The 23,027-nt window shown below is 43.0% G+C and overlaps 1 long non-coding RNA gene across 1 annotated transcript; it reads left to right on the forward strand.

Annotated features, from left to right (window-relative positions):
- Nucleotides 1–10,785: 10,785 nt before the first annotated feature.
- LOC143273987 (uncharacterized) lies at nt 10,786–16,572 on the forward strand. Its single transcript, XR_013052363.1, has 3 exons — nt 10,786–11,115; nt 13,555–13,610; nt 16,392–16,572. It is a non-coding gene; the product is annotated as an uncharacterized LOC143273987 (long non-coding RNA).
- The last annotated feature ends 6,455 nt before the right edge of the window (nt 16,573–23,027 follow it).

The following is a 23,027-nucleotide window of genomic DNA, read 5'->3' on the forward strand; positions in this document are numbered from 1 at the left end:
CCTGGAGATGGACTTTCCTTAAGTTGTCCCGATGTAGGTTCCAAATTCTAGTTAAAATATAGCTTAACACAATTATCTCAAGAGCAACAGATGCATTGGTGTATACCCGTTGCAGAGAGCGGAACAACCCAGACCCGTCCCAGAGAGCAGAACAACCCAAGCCCTTTGCCCATGCTTAACTGGACTCTATTTCTCAAAGACAAAAGGTTAAATCATGTTTCTCGAATTCCAGCCGCCCTATGCCAGGCAGCTCTGACCCTGTGTAAGGAGAAACAGACCCTGAAGGGGCAAAAGAAGTCATGTGGATGGGTGCGCAGACTGATTCATTGCTTTCTAGACTCCTGGAGACTCAAGGCTGAGACTGAATGTCCCACAAACAACCTGCACTGAGTATTCATTACTAACCTTGTCAGCGAGCTTCCCCTTCCTCAAAGCCCACTCGCCAGTATGGATGATGACGGAGAGCAGAAGGTTTGGGAACACAGTAGAGCATAAAGCTGAATGATCGCATCAATATAAACACAAACAGGACATAACCCACAACCACATTCGTTGTAGTTGGAAATATTCATATCAGTTTTGATTAGGAAACATTTGCTTTCAGGCTGCTGAGGCGGCTCAGCACATGAAAGTAAAGGCTGCCAAGCCCGTTGACCTGAGTTTGATTACTAGAACCCACGTGGTAGCAGGAGAGGGTGGACTCCTGCAAGCTGTCCTCTGACTTCCATTGACGCACATGGCACTCTCACTCACACACGTGTGTACACACCCACAGTAAGTATCACAATTTAAAACATGTGAATGTTTGTTTCCTTCATACATGTCACCTGAGCTGATGTCATTGATGCTGAACACAACGCTATCTCACCTTAGGAGATGCGGAATCGACAGGGATAGAGCAGGTACTTCAACTGATGGCTGATGGTAAAAATCAATCCAGCAAATTTCCAGACTGCCCACAATTACCCAAATAGTGAAATCGCTGAACTGAGCTACCCAACAGGGCTTCCAGAGGGGTGTAGAAAGTCTGGATTCTTACTTCCAGCTCTATTGATGAGGCACTGTGGTGAGAAACAGGAGCTCAAGAGATCTCAGAAAGAAGCAAGAATTTTAACAGCAACTTGGCTGGAGGCCATTCACATGGCATTTTGGCAATGAATCTGGTTGTTTTCTGCCCATATCCTGAGAACTTCCTGAAGCTAAGTTAAAAAGTAACAGGCTAATTTCTTTGATGGAAAAAAAAATTCAAGACTGCATACTTTTGAGTCTGTGGTGTGGTTATTTTTGATAATGCTTGTACATATCCACAATGAAAAAGAGCAAGTCTGGTAGATGTGATCCTTTTAAAAACTTTGTTACAGGAAAACTCTAGTGTACAGATCTTAAGAATATAATCTAGTGAATTTCATAAATGTATGTGCATATTTTACAAATGCCTCGGTCAAAATACAAAATGCTTCTGTTAGCCAGATGGCAATGGAGCCATCCCATGGCCAGCCATTGTTTTTGTTTTTCTTATCCTGCGTTAGATTGTTGTTGGTGTTCTTAGACTTCATAGGTATGCAGTTGTATGGCGTGTCAACTCTCTTGGGTTTTTCTGCTCAGCAGGTTTTGAGATCTGCCTGAGTTGTGCACATGAGTCCTTTCTTCTGTTCTGAGCTGAATTGTACGCTTCTGTAAGAATGCACCACAACTTGTTTGCCCAATACCTTACTTACATGTGTGTGTTCATGTCAGTGCTCAAGTATGTGAATGTGCCCATGCATGACTGCCAGAGGTCATTCTGGAATGTCATTCTTCAGGTGCCTTTGTTTTTTTGAGACAGTCTCTCACTGGGACCCTCAGCTTGCCAATTAGGCTGGGCTGGCTAGCCACTGAGTCACAGAGATCACTTGTCTCTGCCTCTTCCATGCGGAGATTTCAAGTACATACCACCACACCAGCTTTTTATGTGAGTTTTACAGGGATTGAATTCAGGTCCTCGTGCCTCCATAGCACACATATCACCAACTGACCAGCTCCCAGACCTATTTATCTGGAGCCAGTCTTTCTCTGTACCACCAGTGCAAAAAAAAAAACAACATGGAAACTTATTAATTGTGAAAGCTCGGCCTGTAGCTTAGGCTTGTCCCACCAGCTTTTATAGCTTAAATTAACCCATTTATATTACTCTATGTTTTGTCTCATGGCTTTTTACCTCCCTTCCATCTTGCACCTCCTGTTTCCTCTCCATGTCTTCTGTTGTCTCCTTCACACCTATTTTCCTCTCATCTTCCTCTCTCTCTGCCCACAAATCCTGCCTAACCTCTTCCTGCCTAACTATTGGCCATTCGGCTCTTTATTAAACCAATCAGAAGGTGCCTTGGCTAAAACACATCTTCACAGTGTACAAAAAGATTATTCCACAACATTTACCCATTATCTTCATGCTGGACCTCTCGGTTGTTCTAGGTTTAGCTCAGTGAGTGTTTTCATCTCTCTGTAGTTAATATCTAATAGCTGGTTCATAGGGTAGGTATATGTTTAACTTCATACAAAACATCCAAATATGTCTTCAAAGTCGCTGCCTGTATCATGCTCTCACTGGAAATGTATGCAAGCCCCTATCAATCTTTGCCCTTACCATCACCAAATTGTTAGTCTTCTTAACTTTAATCATAACTGTGTGAATGACATAATACTCATAATTTCAATGTCTTCCTCTGATAACTGTCGTGTTGACCATCTTTTTACAAGTTAATTAGCCCCTCATGTGCCCTTCTTCATGTCACCTTTATCCCCTTCTAATCAGAGCACTTGACTCTTTATTATTGCATTGTTTGTCAAATATACACACATCTATCATCTATCTGTTCCTTCTGCTGCTTTCTGCCGATTTCAATCAAAATTCCACCACCTCCAAAGTTTCTCTGGCTACTGGTGACTGGCACCGTCTGCCTTGTCGGCAAAATGAAGCAGTTGTTTACTTTTCAGTGATCCATGAAGATGTGTCTGTAGATAATAAGAGAAAGAACATTCAATCTGATGGATGACTGTGTTGATCTTCAGGGATGCTTCAGTCGGCACTCAAGACAGGGCAGTGAAATATGAGTGTGTGCAAACAACATGAAGAATGAATGCAGGTGAAGGTCCTGTTTGTGACCTAACCAGTGAGGGTGGGACTCCAAGCTCTGCACTAAGATTTCTGAGTGTCCTGAGAAAGACAGGAGGAAGGAACGGAGCCACCTTAGCTGAGACGAGAAGACTAACTCAGCCAGTTTTTACAACACAGGATCTGAGATCACAGGATAGCTTACTTGATTTAAATCCACGTCATTGAAAGAGGCGTTTCTCTCTCAGGGTCACCAGAGCTCTAATTTCCCTGGGTGCACTCACACATTCATCTAGACCCTGTAGGACAGGTACTTTGGCTGCACTGAGCCAAGACTACAAATGGAGGCAGCTCGGAAACTGCACAGATGAGACCGCTCCTGTGTAGTAGTGAACGCTCGTGTGCGGTAACAGTGAATGCTCGTGTGCAGCAGCAGTGAATGCTCGTGTGCAGTAACAGTGAGTGCTTGTGTGCGGTTAACAGTGAATACTCATGTACGGTAGCAAAGAAAACAAGGTCATACATGACGGCACAGACATGGCTCTGGCCTCCATCCTACCACATACATTGTGGCAGAAAGTGTGTGTTATTGTGCCCAAGGCTGAGGCCACAGCGTGTCCAAATGTGACTTCCAGAGGAGACAATTGACTCCACAATTGTGTCCGAAGAGAACAAACAGGGCAGAGGCTGTGACTGCTGGCCCATTCACGTGACAATGTTGTCACCGTCCCTAGACTGTCTTCTTATTCCCTCTGCTAACAGGGACATGTTTTGCGTCTCGTCAGTAGATAAATGGTTACTTTGATAGACGTCCTGCTTCTCTGCATTTTTCTGAAAATGACAACCCTTTGCTCTTTGCAGTCCAATGATTTTCCATTACACACAGGAGCAAACGCATTTCTAGTCTCCCGTATTTACTTAGACAATTGTAAAAAAGCATAAAGCTGAATTGAAAGTTGGAGTTTTAAATTTTATTATTGACAATTTGCATTTGATGCTTACAGGGTCTTCTTTATCGGAAAAGCATTGAAACGGCACTGGTATCTACCTGCAAGCTTCGCTGTGGTCTGTGCTGCTTTTCAAACGCCTTCGTTTTGAGGAAAATAGAAACTACATTCATTGATTCCCGATCTTCTAATGAACAGGCTTGTTCTGGACTTTGGAAACGTCTCTCTGCTCCTCTCTGGAGGTCCCTAAAATATCATGCTGCTTGGCAGATAGCTTGTTTTTATTTTAAGGTTAATTATGTCAGCGGAGGTTCTTCCAAAGTGCTTCTGTGAAGTTCACAAGTCACATGACCAACCATGCCTCTTGTCCATACAGACAGTGCTTAAAGCAGGGGAGGCCTTCGGTAAATATATATACAGTTTAAAGTGAATGGGTGAATGGCTACTAGGTTAAAGTGAAAAGCAGAGAAGAAATAGTTTCCAGTGTGTGCACATACAGACCTAAGTACAAAGATTCTCAAAAGATAGGCCTGCCAACCCTCCATGAAGCTGACAGTTATCTGGGTGCCATTTCCTCGTGGAGGTCACCCCCAAATACAGCATCGGTCCACAGGAAGACCCCACTGACAATGTGGGAATGTCTGAAGAATTCCCAAGGAGAATGTGCCATTTCTACCATACAAGGAAGTAAAGCCACTTGGGAAGGGGAGCAAGAAGCTCTGCAAACCTCACGCAACCTCTCAGCTGCCCAGGGAGCAAAGCCGAGGCGTGGTTCTCACCCCCAAATGCCACGATGAGAGAAGGATTCTGGTGTGTGGCATCTGAGTCCCGCAGCTAGGGACACACCCTCTTCTTTTTCTTTTTTTTTTTTTTTAAATCACAGCTGTCCACGCTGTTCTTGGACGGCAAAGACAAGGAAAAGGCCAACTGGGCAGAACCTTAGAGAGCTTTGGCTAAGGTCATGGGAGTGAATTTGGCAGCCGGACTCGCTAGCTGGACAAATTGACCTCTGCTAGAATGGATCCGTTTTTCGCTAGCACTTCAGTCGGTGGGTCCTTGTTCCCATTTTCTCCAGCGTGCCGGAGCAGCGTGGCCTGTAGCAGTTTGCACTTACCGACCCTGGCATGAACATTCACCTGCACATACTGATTAGAGAGTAGAGAGAGACCAGCCATGGGCCTTTCACTTACTTGGCTGTTAACACCTATGTCTTCTGAAATGAATAAAGAGTGTTCTGTAGCACATTGGTCCACTCGTGCTTTTTTATTTATAGTCCCAAACACCCGTTTAATTGCATTCCTGCAAAGGGTGACTTTTCTGGGGACAGAAAAGTCAGCTATTTTCCCAGTCACATTTGCTCTTCGGTGCCAAGAATGTCCAGGTGATGTTCAGGGGAATGCGGAATGCGTCCCCCCCCCCCAGGTCCCCTTGGGTCACCTGCATTGAGTTTGAGCTCATGGAGCTGAGGAAAATTCTGTTGCACACTTAATGCCACAACTCCCAAGCAAACCTTGTTGTCCTGGTTTGACTCGGCACCAAGTAATTCACCTACATGAAACTGGAGAGCCTATGCGTCCACGGAGGTGCTAATGTCCACAACTGGTGTATTGTCTCGTGGCCCTGTGAAACAGGACAGAATTTAAATGACTGCATGTGCGCCGCAATTCTCTTTTCCAAAGTCCTTACATCAACTCTCCACTTTGAGAGATGCAAAGAAATCATGGGTTCGTTCCAGTTCATTCACAGAGGAAATCACTTTGAAATTTGTGAGACACATCTGTTTTCAATTCTCTTAAATCTATTGTGTAGCTTCAACTGCATCTAGAGGGGTGCACAGGTTTTCTCAACCCAAGACCAAGGTCCTAGTGTTTTCTTTATAGGTAAAGTGGTGATGTCCCAGGAATAAGAGCTCTAGAACCAAGGATCAAGGAAATGTTGCTTGAATCATGTCTAAATTTGTAGTGTGTAGCATGGGCTAGGCTGTGTTAGGAAGCACACACAGAATAGTGTGTAATGTGGTATAGGCTGTATTAGGAAGCACACACACACACACACACACACACACACACACACGCACACGCACACGCACACACACACAGAATAGTGGCTCTCAGCAACAGCCAGGCACAGCATAATCACCAGGGACATCTGCAATCCCACACAGCTAGTGTACGTCTGATGAAGTCTGGCTGACTAGATTAGCATCTTTAAAAGGTCCAGTAGAGCAGTCAAGTTTGAGAACTCAGGGAAGAAGCTTCCGGCTTCCAATCTCCATCATCCGTAAGGCGGGCAGACTGTCTCCCAGATTACCATTTTTCTCAATGACACAGTCACCTGGGTGAACTGGGGACCCTCTTTGTGGGGTGAGCCCCCACTGAAAGAATAACTCCTGCCATCAGTTCATCTCAGAGACAACCGAGATGTCCAGACAGGTGTGTTTTCCATGATCATCCACCCTTTTTTTTTTTTTAATCATCAATCTCTTACATTTCCAATGTAAACAGCCTGATCTGCTGTACAGTTATGAGAACAATTTTTTAATTTAAAACACTGAGTTCACTTCTATTTCACTCAAATTTGATGTTGCATCTACCCTCAATTTCACATCATATGTGAATTAGAAGTGCGTGCAGGCTTCACATTTCAAAGTAAAATACAACTATAAAAAGCACAGAGACTTTAGAGAATGCATATGCACTGTGGGAAGAGGAGGCCTTGGCAGGTGTAGGAAAGACTGAAACTATTAGAAAGAATGTCTCCTGATCAAGGAGGCAAAACACTAGAAATGATCCTAGCAGATGAAACAAGGCAAGGATTCCTCCCTCCCTCTCCCTCTCCCTCTCCCTCTCCCTTTCTCCCCCCTCCCTCTCCCTTTCTCCCCCCCCTCTCTCACACACACAGAGTGAGTAACTGATGTTCTTAATAGTTAAATGTTCCTACAGCTTACAGAGGCAAAGATCTTCAATCCAATCAGAAAATGTGTGGAATTCTAGAGCAAACTTATCACCAAAAACAAACAAATGGTTTGGACAGATATTTAATCTCAGCAAAGAAAACACAAATTCAAGTTGAAATTTAAAAAGGACTATTTGGCCACCCACCAAATAGGCAATTATCTGGGTACTAGGTAGTGCTTTCAGTGGCGTTTGGGAAACAAACACCCAAGACAGAAGGCGTCTACTATCCCGGGTGAGAGCAGAAATACACATAACAAAGGCAATTTGTCTCTATGCTTCTTCCAGAAATCTAACCTCAGCTGGACACATTGGCAAAGGGTTAAATTAGGCCGGGCAGTGGCGGCGCACACCTTTACTCCCAGCACTTGGGAGGCAGAGGCAGATCTCTGTGAGTTCGGGGCCAGCCTGGTCTATAGCGTGAGTTCCAGGACAGCCAGGGCTACATAGAGAAACCCTGTCTCAACCGCCCCTCCTATTGCCCCCCCCCCCCCCCCGCCGCCAACAGAGTTAAATCAGGACACTCCTCCAGCATTTTGTGTAGCATAGCATCACATTCACACTTCTCTTATTCAGTATCTAATTTTGTGGGCCAGCTCTGCCCTCTCTCTTTAAGGCAGGCTCTACCATAGGACACAGGTTGGCCTGGAGCTGTGAGGCTCCCTCTTCTCAGCCTCTCAAGCCCTAGGGTTGTTTCAGGCTGCCTGGTTGCATTTATTTTCCTGTCTTCTCGCTCTTCAGTGAACAGCGCCTCCCTTCTTTATCATGGCCCCTTCTGTTTACGCCCCTCTTCTGTCTTCTCTCCACAGCCCTAACACTAAGGCTCTCTCTGCCGTTCACTCCTTCCTCAGTAGCTCTCCTTGGGATGTACAGCGCTGTGCTTGCCTCTCTTTGCCCCGCAATTACTAGAGTGGAAGTGGCGATTGCTCGCCGTTGCCTGATTGCTTGCCGTTGCCTGCTCCCATGTTTTTCCAGCAGGCTTATGCATCTGTGCAGTTACTTCTGCAGCCAGTATTCCATCTTCAGAGTGGTGCTGGGGCGCATGCCCAGTGCTCTGAGCCGCACCGAGTCCAGTGCGGGAGAAACTGCACCTGAACTCTACCACAACTTAGTTCTCCTCGAACACTGTGGATGTTTCAAATGGAAGCCATCAGCCAACAACATAATCCCAGATGCACACGTTCTAATGCAGAGCACAAGAAACACGAACAGTCAAAGCAATGGGACTCCTGGCATTACCAGTTCCACAGGATGGGTTCCAATGAGATCCCAGGAGAGGACTTTAAAGAATGATTTAAGAATGGTCGACAAAATCAGAAACTATGTGAGTAAATTGCGGAAGGAGTTCAGAGACCACATAAGCAGGTGCAGCAAGTACGAAGAAATTACAAGATGGGAAAGATAAAGTCCATAAAGAGATAGAAATACCAGGGCCAGTCTAGTTGAAAACCTGAAAATGAAAGGCTCCCTAAGGAAACTTTTTAAAATTCAGTGGAATTACTCAGCAATAGAATGGATTAAATGAGAGGCGGGATAGTACAGTTTGAAAGCAAGGGGGATGAATTAGAACGTTCTGACAATAAAGGTAAAATAATACTAAAGTACAAACGAGGCATGTAAGGTGGAACACCATTTAAACATTAGGCTCAAGATCATGGCATGAGGAGGCAAAATGCAAGCTAAATTCATAGCAGAAAAGTCTCAAAACTTAAAGATATGGTCATCCATGTACAGGAGGCAGCTAGAATTCCAAACAGACAAAACCAGAAAAGAATCTCCCTGTGTCAGATTCTGGGTAAAACATTAAGTACACAGACAAGGAAAGAATGTTGGAAGTGGCATGAGAGGAACATTGACTCATTGTGGAGACAAGTCCATCAAAACAGGAGGTTTCTCAACAAAATCTACAAGTCGAGAGTGCATGGAATGATGTATTTCAGGCTCTGAATGACAATATCTGCCAACCTGGATTGTATATCCAACACACCTATACATCATAATTGAAGGAGAAAGGAAAAATCCTAAATAAACACAAACTAAAAGACTCCACAATCACTAAACCATCACTATAATGAGAAAGAAAAAACTGTCAGAAGAGTAAAAGAGCAGACAACAAAATGGCAGGAATTAACATATAATACACATCAACAACAACGCTAAATGTTATGTTCTCACTTCACTAATCAGAAGACCTAGACTAACAGATTGGATTTAAAATCAGGACTTACCAATTTGTTGCCTACAAGAAATACACTACACTGGCAAAGACAAAGCCTTTGGAAGTTCCCCAAAATACAGAAGACAAAGCCTTAAGGCAAAAGCAAAGAAAAAACCAATCCAAACAAATGGAACTCAAAAGCAAAAAGATGCAGCTTTGAATATCTGATAAAGTATTCAGGAGAGATAAAGGTCTTGTTGTATTGGTTAAGAGAACAACCTATCAAGATCTGAAACAACTTGAAGCATACATACTCTGACATTGATTGGTACACCCAATTTCATAAAACAAGCACCACTAGATAATAAAGTCGCATATTGATCTCAACATAATCCCAACGCTCATCAAAAGATAAGCAATCCAAATGATGAATCAGCAATGGAACTTCAGAGTTAAGTGCAACTGTGGACCAAAGGGACTTAACAGACACACCCACAGATGCAACAACCTGCATGCAACCACTGCAGAAAACAAACTCTACTCAGCACCCATGGAAATTCTTCCCAAATATACCATATTTTAGGACACACAATGGATGAATTTCTAGACACATAGACAAGAGGAATAGAGAGTTCTCAAAAGATGAGTTACAAATGGTTAATCAAAATGAAAAAATGTTCAATATTCTAAGCCACCATTGAAGTAAAAAATCTAAATTACACGGAGATTCCATCTCACCCCAATCAAAATAGCTGTCATCATGAAAACAAATAACAAGGCCAGGACAGTAGTGTAGCTGGTAAATGCCCTGCCTTGCAGGCATGGAGACCCGAGAACACTTCATTTCTCTAGAATCAATGTAAGCAGCAGCAACAACAAAATGGCAGGTGAGGTACTGGTCACTGGCAATCCAGTACTAGGTAGGTGCAGATAGGTGGCCTCTGAGCCATGCTGGCCAGCCAAGATAGCCACTTGGTGAATTCTGTGACAGTGAGAGACTCTTTCTAAATAATAATAATAATAATAATAATAACAATGTGGAAAGCATCCAAGGAGTAGAAGGGAAGAGACTGTCGTCTGGCCTCCACACACATGTATACACATGTACCTGCAAACACATGAACACACACACACAGAAAGAAAGAGAAAGTGAGAAAAAGAAAGAGACAGAGAGATATATAGAGACAGAGAGACAGAGACAGAGAGACAAATAGAGAGAGGGAGAGCAGGATGCAGGAGGTGGAGATCTTTATTTCCTGATGACGAGAGCTTACATTAGTCAAGGCACTATGAAAATCAGTATGGAAATTTAAAAAAACCTAAAAAATAGAACTATCATACAATCCACAATTATCACTCCTGGGAATATACCAAAGGAATTTAATTCAGCATACTACAGAGATGCCTACCTTAACATCCATGTTTTACTGCAACATTTTTTTAACAGTAGTCAACATATGGGACTCAGCCTGTATGACCATCAGTGGACACATGGAAAAAATGTATGTATACAAACCAAGCTTTAGTCAGCCATAAAGAAGAACTAAATTGTCATTCTTGGAAAAGTAGATAGAACTAAAGATAATCATATTTAGTGAAATAACCCAGACTCAGAAAGACAAACATATTATACTATTCGGTCATAAAAAATGATGTCCTCTCGTGTTCAGCGACATGCTTGGTCCTGGAGACTGTTTTTCTAGATGAGATGAGTCAGGCACAAAAGGACAAGTGTCACGTGATCTCACTCTTGGGTGATATCCAAAATGTCTCCTAGATATTGAAAGCAGACTGGTAGTCACCGGAAGGCGAGGGTACAGGGAGACAGGTACATGAAGAAAGATGCTACAGCCAGGAGCAGGAAGTTCTGAGGGGCCCTTGCTCAGGGGGACAAACGTAGATGGCAGCAAAGAACTTCACATTTCAAAAAGCTGGACAAATTTGGAAAGTTTCTACCATAAGGAAGTAAGTGTTTAAGGAGGTGAATGTTTCCAATTATTATTATTGTTGTTGTTATTTATTATTATTATTATTATTATTATTATTATTAAGCATTTCTCAGTGTTTAGGAACATAGCATGGTACCCCATTAATACATACAACTTAATTTTATGTGTTAAAATTAAAATTTAAAATATTAATGATATAAAAACTAGTTTTGGAAATAATGTATATAGTTTCTTCTCATTTATAAAATGTCTACATTTAAACTAAAAGTCTGGAAAATTATACGCTATAAGCAACTGCTGCAGCTTCTTTTGGAGACTTCTTCTCTCCATGAAGCCCAGGGGGCTGGCTTTGAACTTATGTCGTCCAGGATGGTTTTAAAGTCAGAAGCCTCCTGCCTCTGCCTTCCAGTTACTGGATTACAGTCACACATCAGGCCAAATATACTGACTCTTAGAAGCAGTGGTGGCGCACGCCTTTAATCCCAGCACTCGGGAGGCAGAGCCAGGAGGATCTCTGTGAGTTCGAGGCCAGCCTGGGCTACCAAGTGAGTTCCAGGAAAGGCACAAAGCTACACAGAGAAACCCTGTCTCGGAAAAAAAAAAACAAAACAAAAACAAAAAAAACCAAAAAAACCGAAGTTATTATCTTTAAACATTTTTGTTTTGTTTTGTTTTTCAAGACAGGGTTTCTGTGTAGCCCTGGTTGTCCCAGAACTCGCTCTGTAGCCCAGGCTGGCCTCAAACTCACAGGGATCTGCCTGCCTCTGCCTCCCAAGTGCTGGGATTAAACATGTGCACCACCACTGCCCAGCTGTCTTTGAACATTTTTATATTTATGTATTTTATGTGTATGTGTGTGTGTGTCTTGCCTCCATGGGTATCTGTGCACTTCACATGTACTTGGCACCTGAGGAGGTCAGAAGAGGGTGTCAGATCCGTGAAACTAGAGCTATGGATGGCTGTGAGCCACCAAGTTCACAATGGGAACCGAACTTAGGTCTTCAGGAAGAGCATCCAGGGCTCTTAACCACCGAGCCAACTCTTTAGTCCCAACAGCTGTTGTCTTTGTGAAAGGACGGAACAGGTACGATTTTTTTTTTTTACTATAAGCATTTCTAAGCTGCTTGAACTATATATATACATTTTGACCTACGGTATGTGTATTGGTGGTGGCCATGTTTTAGAGACCATACTTCCAGAAGGCTTGACTCTGTCTGTCAGTTTGCTAAAAGTAGATCTGATGGTTTAATGTGTGTTATGGTGATGGGCACAGAAATTGTTTCAGAAAATATAGTTCTATGGCTCCCATATTCACTAATATGTTAATCCAATTGTTAGCCTTTAACTCATTTGCAAGAAAAAAATCTTCGCAATGGATAATAAAAGATTTATTATATATATATATATATATATATATATATATATATATATTACTTTGATAATAAAACAACATAATAAAGCTGTTTCCATTTTAGAAAAAAACAAACAGCACCTCTCCTCTGTGATGCTCCAGTCCTCGTAGATGTTTCTGGACGCTTCCAAGAATACTGTGGCCGCTTTACAAGGAAGAGGATATTGCCACCTGCCTCCCATGCAGCTCCCAAGCTCAATGGCTGACAGGAAGCTGACAACTTTTATAGAATTAAACTGATCAATTGTTTCTGAGCTCCTTTTCCATGTCCAACAGGGAATTAATCTATACAATGTACATGACTGTCAAGATTTCTAATATGAAGCAAAAACAGCTCAAGAAATTGGCTTTAAAGGAGCCTGGTGTCCCCTTTCCCTCTATTCCACACTAGTTATAAGTACATGAAGTGAGTGAGAAGGTGAATGGATGGATGGAGGAATGAATCAAGGAGTACACTCTCTCCTATAGCCAGACCAGATTCTTTTGGTGGGAAAGAGCTGATTCATTTAAATCTTTTATTATCCATTGTAAAGATTTTTTTCCTTGCAAATGAGTTAAAAGCTAACAATTGGATTAACATATTAGTGAATATGGGAGCTATAGAACTTTATTTTCTGAGACAGTTTCTGTGCTCATCACCATAATACACATTAAACCATCTAGTTTTAGCAAACTGACAGACATGATCAATCCTTCTAGAACTATGGTCTCTAAAACATGGACATCACCAATACATACACCATAGGTCAAGAAGTCCATGTGAACTCCAAGAGCATGATGAAAGACCAGTTTATGAAGGCATATTCTCTGGTGTATGCAGGAATGCACACACATGCATGCTTAAAGCAGCCAAGAAGCGAAGACATGCCCGTGAAGAAGCGCTTCGAAAATAAAAATCCTGGCTGTCCAATTTTGCGAATTGCCAGGGGTGGAAGTAAGAGTCGGGTTAGAGTAAAGGGATCTGCAGAAGGGGTGCGTGGGAAGGAGGCTGAAGGGAGCCCGCAGGAAAGGGAATTCACTGAATGTTCTATTTGTGTTTCCCAGAACCTACTCCATCCGTGTGGAGGAAAGAGAGACAGCTGCCGTTGGAACATTGGCTGGTCAATGGCACAGGCCGTGTTCAAACAAATACCCAAAATGCCAGCCCCACACAGTCATGTTCTAATAGCACATGTGCAGGCTGCATCCTCTCTACAGGGGCCCTTTATTCACATCAGTATCAATGTGCAGCTTCCGAGTTCTCACCACTGCTTCGGCATTCGTCTGTCGTTAAGAAGCCTCGAGACCTGTTCCGTGGAGTTCATAACACACTCCTGTGTCTTGCAGCTTGTGTTGAGCATCCTTACACACACACATACGTACATCATGCATAGATTCCAAACCCCAATCCCATTCCACAAGGCTTTTTCTTGCTTTCCTCTGTCTCACTTCTGTATATCCCTCTACCCCAGGGACACCTTGGTTCCAAGATGCCAACACATCTACTCACTTGTTTTACCCTGAAATGCACAGGAAATTGCTTCAGAATCATGGCACAGGTAAGGATCCACAAAACAAACCTACCTAAGATGTTCAAATTGCATTCTCTTGGTTCCCTCAAATTGGGGGTGGGGAGGTAGGATAGTGTTTTTTTTTTTTTTAAGTTGTACTCAAAGTCTAGTTGAGGAACCTTCTGGAGAGATGGAGTAGACATGCTCCTTCCCCTCTTTCTAAGTAGAAGCTCCACTGTCTCAGGTACGTGGGTGATAGAAATTTCCTTTTACGATTTTAGCTCAATTAAAAGCACTGACCTGAAAATATACAGAAACACAGAGATCAGAGATCTTGAGAAGGAGAAGGCAGAGCCACCAGGAACCTCAAGCCCCGAGAAGAGTTCCCTCCCGAATTCCCATTCCTCATTTTGTTGTCACTGCTATGGGTTTTGTGCCTAGGTGTTCCAGTATTAAACTCACCTGGCCAGTCTAGCCACGGCAGCGCAAGAGATGACCACGATGACAGCCAGAACGCTCTCCAGCCCAACAGGGCAGGAGAGACGCATTTTGACAATAACCACTCTAGTTCAGTCAGATACCACAGGGGTAAGTGGCTGCATCAGACCTTGGTCTGCAAAAGCCAAGGAAGAAGCTAAGGTTTTTTCCTCTGCCAGGCTGTCAGGAGCCATCCTAACCCCTTCTCAATCACTGCTTCATGTGAAATCTCAATTAGCTCAAAATAAAATTGATAATTTAAAAACAAAACAAAACAAAAGGCTGGGGAGACAGCGTAGTGGATAAACCGCTCACTGTACAAGGGTGAGAACCGGAGTTCAGGTGCCCAGCAGCCATGTGAATGGGGAGGGGAGGATGGTGGCCCATCCATAACCTCAGCATTCAGGAGATGGAGATGGGATACTTCTAGAGCAAGCTGGGCAGCTACACTGTAGAACTGGCAACCTCTGGGTTCAGCCTTGGTGAGTAAAGCGGAAGGCTATCAAGGAGGACATACAATGCCAATCTCTGCCAACCCCACAGCCATGCACATGTGAGCCCACAAACATGCAAATGTGCAACACACACACACACACACACACACACACACACACACACACACACACACACACACACACACAGCCCATAACTCCAGTGCTAGGAAAGGCAAGGCAGAAGGAACAGAAGTTGCAGGCTAGCCTAGACTGCATGCTGAGACCCTGTCTCAAAACACTAAAACCAAAACAATGCAACTACCTGTATTTTTTGTTCTTCCTTACTTGGAAATTCAGTTGAGGTTCATTTGTTTCTGTTTATATTTAGTATTAGCTTTGGTTTGCCCATACTAGAGGACTTGGTTTTGAGTTTTGAATGTGGACAGCATTAATTTGCTTCTGAAGGGGGAAAATGACCGTGACGGACACTCAGAGACACAGCTGCCTCCCCTCCTCCTTCCTCCCAGTCCCGTCCTCCACCCGGCTCACCTGTTCCTGGACGGTGTTCCTCGTCACTAACCTGTTTTTCTGCTTTCTGTTTTACCTTCTTGCGGTTCCTTTTTCAAGGGCGGGCAGATCCTTGCATTTTATCATTTCCTTGTCTCTACACAGAAGCCGCACTCTTAGAGACAGCTCCATCGGGGGCAGAACTTCGCCTTTACAGTTCCTTCGTCTAGCACTGCATGCTAAAGTCTCAGCATATCACTTTGTAGACATCTTCTTTCAGCTGTAGGGTAGCCGACGGCTCCACTGTGTTAATGTTCCATTTCTTTTTTTTTCAACTAATTTTCAATACTGGAAATCTAGGTAACAATGACAAAAAATACTAGAAAGGATTAATTCTGCTTATCTTATTCTTTTCAAGGAAAGCTTTTAGGATAAATTTTCTAGAACTTTGATTGCTACATGCATGTGAAATCTTGTCAGACACTGTCAGGTTCTCTACTATAGTGCTACACTTTGCATTCTTCCCACAGTGGTAAGAGAACATATCTATTTCCCAACAATAGAATAAAAGGTAAAGATTGTGAATTTTTGCCAAGCACATGGGAGGGAAATATTGTCCCAGATTCTTTTCCTCAATACAGAGCATTTCTGTTACTATAATTTAAACTGAAACTATGTTAATTTGGACACATTTATGAATATATTAGAGATTGTATATTTACACTATATGTATGTAGTTTGTGACAGTTGTGAATTACTTTCTTCCAATTCAATCTTTATATTTTTGCCATGCAAAAGCTGTTTCACTTTTATGTACAAATACATCAATATTTTTATTGCATTTACCTTTTGAATCATAGTCATAAAGTCTCATTCTAAAACAAGTTCCAGAGAAAGCCCTTGGCATCTATTACACGTGAAGTTTCAGTTTTTATAGTTAGAACTTTGATACATGTTCATTTTTTTCTTGCAGTGTGAGAACTTGATCTAACGCCACCTTTTTCAAACGACTGATAAATGATGGCGCCACCACTATTTAACTAAAGCTGGTCATTGTCTCCAGAGATTTCGGATGTTGTACTAAATCTCCACTAATGTACTAAATGTTGCTGAGGCTATTTCTAGTCTTTCCAGGCACCCTATTTTTATATTTGTCTATGAAAATCTTTCATCATAAAACCAGGGTTTACAATCTGGTAGAGATAATCCCTTCCCGTGCTTTTCAATGATTTATTTCCCCCCACACACCTCCCCATGAACTTAGTAATGCCTTATCTAGCCTTTTATTTCATTGTGGGTGCTCAACAATGCAACTAGAACAACTAGGGAGAGGCTCTGCAGTCACCCAGAGAAGGAGAGAGGTTCAGCTCAATCCAGCCTCTCTGTGTGCTGACAAGGACACCAGACATGTGAGGAAGAGGTCATCCTGAAAGTGTGTCCTTCTGTCCTAGCCACCCCTGCTGACTGTCATGTAGATTGTGTGAGTAAGCAATGAACAGCTCAGTTGAGCTTATTCCAAACTCCTCAGTCATAAAATCATGTCTAAAATATAATACTGTTTTAAGCTTCTGCATTTAAACCTCTTAGGAAAAAAGGGAAACCTCTGTTCTCTGTGGCATTGTAAAGAACAGCTTAGCGTTCTTGAAATCTCAGCTTGAGGAATGCATGGCCGGGCAGCTCACAGGCCCAGGGGTGAGCTTACTACTATTATTTTGCTAAATAGATAAAGTATAAAATTCATATCTCTCTATGCAGAGATTAGTGGAGCTCTCTGACCTCATCAGAGAAGTCTCTTTGTGCAGCAGTTAGGCTAATGCAAAAAAAATCAAACTTGGTTAAAGTGCAGAGAAGACTATCAGTGGGGTGCTTACCCACAAATGGGACATCTGTATGACACCCTCCCCTCTCCTCAAGGCTCAGGGACCATCACACAATGGAGGATGGAAAAGTTTTAAGACCCAGAGCTCAAAGAGAACTGGACTGAAACAGTGACTTCTAGAGAACACAGTTCACTCATGAACTCACAGCACCTATGGTTGCCTGATTATGACCCACCCAAGATCAAGTCAGTGAAGACTCTAGCCTAGGTGGGGGAAGGGTTCAGGGGCCCCCACCCTAACTGAGGAGCTATGGACAGTTGATGACTTCTAGAGGAGAGTCAGTTTTCTTTAAAGGTGCAACTCCTGGTAGGTCAACCAGGGGTCAGGATGACTCCACATCCAGAAGTACGTGGACGGCACAATGGGGAGCTGACAAGATCTGGGAGAAGCTAAAGAATGGAGTGATGAATACGATCAAAACACCTAGTATGAAATTCTCAAAGACTTGAGTGCAGCAGATCACGGTGCATGAAAATGTCTCAAGGAGACATGGTATTCTGTCAAACTACTGGATGGAAATTTTATTTATTTACAAGTTTTTTTTAATGTGTCCATATGTTTGCCTGTGTGAGTTTATGTGCACTACATGTGCCAGCACCCACTAAGACCAGAAGAGGGTTTTGGGTTACCTGGTACCGGAATTTCAAATGGCTTTGAGATGCCAAGTGTGGGTGCTGGGAACAGAACACAGTCCTCTGCAAAAGCAAGCACTCTTAACTGCCGAACCGTCTGTCCAGCCTCTGTCAACTTCAAGAAGAAAGTCTTACTTTGCGTTTCCTTTCCTCGATTTTCTTGCAAATGAAGCTCCATTCCCTTGTTTTCCACTGTCATCTTAAAGAATTCTGACAATTTTTCAACTTTATATCTAATGTAATCTGTCTGGTGGCCCTGAAAATATTCTGTCTTTAAAGATGAACAGTTTTCACTTTCATAATTGCTGTTTTCCTTGCTTTCTGATTTTGATTTTTTTCTTCTGGGTATTAGGAAGGTATCTATTTTGTTCTTGTTGTTTTAAAGTGCCTTAATTTTATTTTCAATTTTGCATTTTACTCTCTGGTCCATAATTTGTGAATGATATGGTTTGGCTCATGCAGAGCTCTTTGAATAGTAGACAGTTATCTTTTTACTATCCTTCTCCGGTATTTACTTTATTCTAGGTACCTTGTCAGTATGAAAAACCTTTTCATGCTCTCTTTGTGTGTGTGTGTGTGTGTGTGTGTGTGTGTGTGTGTGTGTGTGTGTGTGTGTGTGTGTTTGGTTTTTCGAGACCAGGTTTCTCTGTGTAGTTTTGCTGCCTATCATGGATCTTGCTCTGTAGACCAGGCTGGCCTCGAACTCACAGAGATCTGCCTGCCTCTGCCTCTCAAGTGCTGGGATCAAGGGTGTGCACGCCGCTACCCAGCTCATGTTTGTTTGTTTGTTTATAATTCCTTGAGTGTTCCACATCTGTATTTACTTGAATTCTCTCCTTTCTGTGTGTGTGTGTGTGTGTGTGTGTGTGTGTGTGTGTGTGTGTGTGTTTCTCCCACTGTCACACTTTTGAAGGGCTCTATGCCTTGTCAAGCATTCTCTCTCCCAGAAGCCAGCTCTCTACTCTGCTCTCACTGGCTTCAAGCTCTTCCTTGAGCATATGCTATGAAACACCAAGTCTCTGGGAAATGTGGGGATGGGGGCTGAGTTGGGGGGAAGGCTGGAGGGTGGGAAGAGGGAAGAGGGGGGATCTGTGGTTGGTATGTAAAGTGAATAGAAAATTTCTTAATAAAAAAAAAGAAAAGAAAAAGAGAACACCAAGTCTCAGACCCTGTCTGGTGGATTAGCACTTGTTTGATTACAGATCCTGGGTGTGATTTCATCCGTGTTCAGCATTTGCGGTCTGCTCCTCTCTCCACCTTGCAGGCTCTGAAGTTTTCTTTCTCTTCCTCGCCATAAGCTCCAAGCTATAGCAGGATAAAACTTGATGCTTCTTTCTTTTCAAAGCAATTTGAAATCCACGGTGTGTTCCCTTGGCTAGTAATCCCACACAACATCAGCCATTTGTGATTATATTTGTATTTTATAAGGCTTGTTGCTGTTGTTTGGAAGGATGCACGGAGACACCACAACATACTGAGTGTGTGTTATCATATAGACCAACTGTTAGCTTGCTTTTTGAGGTCATTTCTCACCCCAGAGAATATGATAAGTAGCTCAGGATCGTCTATAAAATTACCTTAGGAATATAACTCTTCACTACTGCCATAATGTTAAGTATTTGGGAAGTTGGGTAAAACAGAACAAATAACACTTAATAAAGGGAGTGTTGAAATAGCAGTAACAATGGGAAAGCTGCCTTTCTGTAAAGCCTTGACTGTGCTAGTGAATTACACTAAGCAAGTGCATAAACATGGCGTGGTTTCTCCTGAGTAAAGTCAGGAGTGGTGTACCCTGTGCCAAAGACAGGAAAGATGATAATGAGTCTTCTTCACCTCTGTCTGGTCTTGTTTGATTGTGTTGTCTTTTTCACTTGACCACAGGAAGTCTGGCCCTACTACTACCCCTGTGTTTTCCAGAGGGAAATCAAGGAGGTTTCTGGACAGCATCTCAGGATGCCAGAGGAACTAGATGCATGGTCAGCCTCTGGCTGTCTTTGCCCACTGGCAAAATTACAGACCCAGGCACAGCCCATCTGTGGGGTGCTGTTCAGCTTGGGTGCTAGGGAGGGGTGAGGTGGTCTGAGGCTGACTGCCTCCTTCCTTTCAGTGAGCTTTGAGTTTATTCTGAGATCCAAACTAGTGTCCCAGGCTCATTAGCCAGCTTTGGGGTCTTTACAGTTCTCATAGGCAAGGAGCTACTAGCTGAGCCTTCCATTGGAGGGGATATTGTGTTGTGTGATATTTTGTTTGTGTCTGCTTGGAAGTCAGAGAGCAGAGTAGCCACTAGTTAACCATAGAGGTCTGGAGGTCTGTATAGAGAGAAACAGGAAGTGATAAGGCAGAGTGGAAACAGGATCTCAGCCCTTCAGGTCCGAGGATCCAGAGAGGTGGGGAGTGACTGTGGCTAATCCCTTGCTTCTCTGATCTTTCAGGTTTTGCCCTGACATCTGACTCCTGGTTTTTATAATTTTATAATTGATAAGATTAATTATATTTACGCTTCAGGAATGGACTAGGGGCTCCAGCATCTTCCTTGCTCTTTCTTCTCTTTCTTCTTCTTCCTACTGTGAAGGCCTATAGTCCTACCTTCTCTTTTTCCATCTCAGTTCACCTCCGGTCTTTCTGACACTTGGACAGCGGCTCTGCTACCTTCTACACTAATCTCTATTTGTCCCCTTTCTGTCCTGAATACACATCATTTGACAGCGGAGACGACAAAATCAATCACTAAACGTTCACAAGCTGTTGCCTAGAGACTTTTGTTTCACGATTATTCGGCTAGAAGTTTTTGAGTTTAAAATAATTCTTTCATTGGCTGTAGCAGAATTTCCTGTAATCCTGGTACTCAGAAGGCTGATGCTGATGCGGGAGGATTGTGAGTTCAAGGTCATCCTGGCATATAAAAGGAGAATTTGTCTCAAAAGAAAAAAATATTATCTTATTTATTTATTCAGAAAGACACTTGATAATACACCTGATTTTTGGAATTGTGAGTCTATTCCATAATTCATAGTATATCCTTTTGTGGTGGTATTGTGTTCCCCAAAATATTGTGTACTCTAATAAATTTATCTGGGGTCAGAGAACAGACAGCCACTACATACAAAGGCTAGAAAATGGTGGCACTCACACCTTTAATCCTAGCATTCCAGAGATAGAAATCCCTCTGGATCTCTGTGAGTTCAAGGCCACATTGGAAATAGCCAAGCATGGTGACACACGCCTTTAATCCCAGAAAGCCAGCCTTTAATCCTAGGGAGTGGTGGTAGAAAGCAAAAAGATATATAAGGCGTGAGGACCAGAAACTAGAAGATTTGGCTGGTTAAGCATGTGGCTGGTTAAGCTTCAGGCTTTCGAGCAGCAGTTCAGCTGAGAGCCATTGGGATGAGGACACAGAAGCTTCCAGTCTGAGGAAACAGGACCAGCTGAGGAATTGGCAAGGTGAGATAGCTGTGGCTTGTTCTGTCTCTCTGATCTACCAGCATTGACCCCAATAACTGGCCTCAGGTTTGATTTTATTAATAAGAACTTTTAAGATTCCTGCTACATCCTTTACCCATAAGAAATTAGCTATTACCATTTTTATGTATCTGAATCTCAATTTTACAATCTATTATGAATAAACACATGCCAGTAAAATTGAGCAGCTTTATTTCTTTCTTTAAATTTTTTTCCTTGCATTATTCATTCTCTTCATTTGTGTGGTGTGTGCATGTGCACACATGGTGTATGTGCATGTGTGTGCATGTGTATGCATGTTTGTGTGTCCATACAGGCATGCATCTGTATGTGTGTACAATGTATGTGCATGCCTGAGTGGTGTATGAACATGAGTGTACATATGCACACGATCATGTGAGTACATGTGCAGGCCATATTTGGGCCTTGCTCTCTGAAAATAGTGTTTCTCACTGAAATGGAAGTTCACCATTTTGACTAGCCTGACTGGCCAGCAAGCTCCCAGGATCTACCTGCGTCTGTTGGAGTTATAGGCCAGTCACAGGCATAGACACAGTCCTGCCTAGCTTTGCGCATGCTGGGGATCAGAGTGCAGGAACTCATGTTTGTACAGCAGACACTTTCACCTCCATATTTTTCATACTCTTTTGGAGACAAGTCCAGGGGTCAAAATTATTTTTTTTTCTTTGAATTTTCGTAAATGCTTTCCAAATTCCAGGACAAACTTGCTTGACTCCATTCAGAGTGCTATCGTTTTTGAACATTTTAAGAAGCTGGGTATTTAAAGCTGGAGAGATGGCTTAGCAGTTAAGAGTGCTGGCTGCTCTTCCAGAGAACCAGGGCTCAGTTCCCAGTGCCAACACGGTTGCTCACCACTGTCTGTCACTCCAGTCCCAGGGGATCTGATGCCCTCTTCTGGTCTACACAGGCACTGCACACCTATTATGTACAGACTTAAACAGGCAAAAAACTCATGCACATAAAATGGAAATAAATAAAAGTTTCAAAACAAGAATCTAGATATTTCAATATGTTCCATGTTATAGCACATGATAACAAAATAAAGTGTTTTTCCTAAAGTGTAAAATATACACTCATTGGGGGAAACATAATGTTAGTGTGGTGGGCGGCACATGTGTCATGGCGTGTCTCTGGTGACCAGAGGGCAACTGTGCTGAGTTAGTGCCCGTCTTCCTTCTTTACGTGGGCTCCAGGGATCAAATTCATGTCCTCAGAATGCCATTGTCAGGCAGCAAGTGCCTTTACCTGCTGAACCATCTTGCCGAACCTCAATCATGGTTAAGTGCCGTATGCATTGGCTCTATGCCATTGGGTTGGCTCACTACAGTGTCTCCAGTAACACCCTTAAACCATTAACTGTATGGACTTTGTGCTGCCCAGCAGGACCCCAGTCTTCCCTACCCGAGAAAGCACACTTAAAAGAACAGGCTAGCAACGGCATCGCTGGGGTATTTTGACCGTACCTCCAATGCGCATGCTTTTGAAGTAGACTCCTTACAGGGTTGCAGCTTTCGCTGTTAGTCCTGAATCACTTGCAGCACACCTCATGTGCTAATACTGAGCTGAGGATAACCCAGGGCTTTCTCCCAGCCTCCTGAGCCCACACCCCCAACCAGC

The sequence above is a fragment of the Peromyscus maniculatus genome, chromosome 6 (genome assembly GCF_049852395.1).
Source record: "Peromyscus maniculatus bairdii isolate BWxNUB_F1_BW_parent chromosome 6, HU_Pman_BW_mat_3.1, whole genome shotgun sequence".
Classification (NCBI taxonomy): domain Eukaryota; kingdom Metazoa; phylum Chordata; class Mammalia; order Rodentia; family Cricetidae; genus Peromyscus; species Peromyscus maniculatus.